This window comes from Priapulus caudatus, unplaced genomic scaffold (assembly GCF_000485595.1).
Source record: "Priapulus caudatus unplaced genomic scaffold, Priapulus_caudatus-5.0.1 Scaffold1480, whole genome shotgun sequence".
Lineage (NCBI taxonomy): Eukaryota > Metazoa > Priapulida > Priapulimorpha > Priapulimorphida > Priapulidae > Priapulus > Priapulus caudatus.
Window position 1 is genome coordinate 11,140 of NW_014578541.1, and position 3,025 is coordinate 14,164.

The window sequence follows — 3,025 nt, forward strand, 5'->3', positions numbered from 1 at the left end:
CCACCACCACCACCACCACCACCACCACCACCACCACCACCACCACCACCACCACCACCACTAACACCAACACCACCACCACTACCATCATTACCACCACCATCACCAGCAGCAGCAGCAGCAGCACAACCCCCTACCACTACCACCACATCCAACACCACCACCACCATCACCACCACCACCACCAATGCGACCGCCGCCACCGCCGCCGCCACCACCCACCACCACCACCACCCACCCAACCACCACCCACCGCTCACCCATCACCACCACCAATACTACCGCCACCGCCGTCGCCACTGCAACGAACACGATAATACGAGGAGAGTAATAGAATAGTTGCAGCATCCATTCATCCATCCGCCTGTCTGCTTACCTCGCTAGTGGCGACGCATCGACGAAGCCCGCTACTGCTGCCGCTACCGATGCAGTTTCTCTCCGAGATCGCTAAGCAGCACTACATGTACAACCAGCGGCCGGAATCCCGGCCGTTAACTGCAGCGGGTTCGTACGACCGACGATGATACACTGTAAGTCCTCGCGCGCACGCACGCATTCACACGCACGCACCGATACACGCGCACGCGGTCGGTAAGACGTAATACAGCGCGCGCGTGTGTGCAAGAGTGAGAGAGAGAAGACACTGAATGCAATTGCAGTCCGCGGGGCGCTGTGCGAACGAACACTCAGCCTCAACTTTCAAATATCGACCACGGTATATGTCCTTTCTATTCACGTAGACTGCCACCACACGTCTGGCCACCGGCTATCGTTGCAGCACTCGCAGCAATGAGGATGACGAGAATGAGGGGGATGAGGGGATAATGATAAGAAGGAGGAGGAGGAGGAGGAGGAGGAGGAGGAGGAGGAGGATAAAAATGAGCAGAAGAACAATGATGAGGAGGAGGAAGAAGAAGAGGAAGAGGAGGAGGATGAGAATGAGGAGGATGAGAATGATGATGAGGAGGAGAAGGGGATTTACGATGATAACTATAACTAAATGATATTCTGTTTGACAGATAAATCGCTTCATCAAAGCAATATATATTGATACGGATTACTCATGTCAACCTCTTGCCTTTGAGTGTCCCTTCTCTAAGTATAATTTCAAGATTATAATATTCCATTCATTTGATAACGGCTGGACTAATGGCTATATATCTTTTGTACGTCACATATCGCCATCTATTGGCAAATTAAAATTGTATTAGTGTCACGTCAGCCCTGGCACCCTACCAAAAGTGAGGTACGTACCAGGATGTTTTTTCCTCGTCAATCTACGGCGGGGAATATGTACACTACACTTTAAAAGTAAAATCTCAACCAAATACAATACAATTTTCTTTGGCAGATATTTCGCATTCGTGAACTTATATGTTAGGTTATGATACAGTCTTGTGAAATCCGGGAACAACGAGTCCTTTATCAACGTGAGATATGGGGATGAAGATTTTTAATGTTTACTTGCTTCTGAGTATGTTCTCTGTAACTTATAAATTTTATTTTATGACAATACTATTTCATTCAGTTGAGAAAGGCCAGGCAAACAACCACATATATCACGTACGTCACATGTCGCCATCTATTGGCTGATTGACATTTTATTAGTCGGCCTTGGATGCTTACCATCTTTATGAATGGATGCTTACCATGCTTATGAAAGTGTTGAGATGTAGTTCTCGTCTGACGCTACTGCGAGGGATATTTACCGTTCAATTTAAATAAATTCAAATTTATTCATTTTAATATAAAGTTTCAACAAAGTAATGTATTATTTGGCAGATATTGGGCCTGCACGGACATAAATGTGAGCCCATGCTTCACTATGGGCAAATTCGGAAGGACTGTTACAATACGGCTGCAATTCACTGCGACTGCAGTGCTCCCTCACACCGGGGTGGCGTCCTTACTGCGCTGCTACGGCGACGGAAAATGGGCCCAGAGCGCGCCAAGGTCAGTATCTATTGCATGCCAGTGTACGCCACTTATTCAGACTCTTGCTCGTGCCATCTCACGTTCGCCCTTATAAACATATATAGCACGAATTCCAAAAAATTACCATCACTGGCAGGCGCGAATTTACTGTGAGCTGCCGATTGCGAATTAATATCCACCGCATCAGGGCATAAATATCTCATATAAATAGAGTTGAAAGGCTTTCGCGTGCTAGTGGCCGTGGTGCGTCGAGCATGACAGAGCCGATGTTATGCGAAGCTCGCTTGCTTACAAATTAAAAATAAAGATTTCATGCTAGATGACTTTTTTAATCACACACATTGGTTTATATATATATATATATATATATATATATATATATATATATATATATTATTATGGTAAATACGTATACAGTATGTAGTCGAATAATTATTATAATTAATAGACATTTGTATATTCGAATATATCAGATCATTCGGGATAGTGACGTCGTGACGACTTCGGGCGTGGCGACGGTATGCCGGTCTTCGTGGGTCACTGCAATGGCCCGCGGCTTTCACGCCTAACCTAATATAAATAAATAAATAAATAAATAAATAAGTAAATAAGTAAAAAAATAAAAAAATAAGTAAAAAAATAAAATAAATATATATAGTTTGTCGCCGGCCAGTGACAGGCTTACGTGACCGAATTGGTAGATTAGAGACTGTAGAATGTAAGATGTGGAGAGAGAGGGTGAGAGAGGACGAAAGAATGTCGACGACGAGAGTGAGCGAGAGAGAGAGAGAGAGAGAGAGAGAGAGAGAGAGAGAGAGAGAGAGATAGAAGAGAATAGAGAGGAGATGAGAGAGAAGAAGAGAGAGAGAGAGAGATAGCAGAAGGTAGGGCAGAGAGAGAGAGACGAGACAGAGAGAGAGACGTGGGGAGAGAGAGAGAAGAGAGAGAGAGAGAGAGAGTGAGCAGAGGAGAGAAGAGAGAAAGAAGGAGGAAGGGAGAGAAGGAGAAAAAGTTGGGGGGAGAGAAGAGAGAAGAGAAGAGAGAAGGAGGGAAGGGAGAGGGAAGGAGGAAAAAGAAGGGGAGAGAAGGG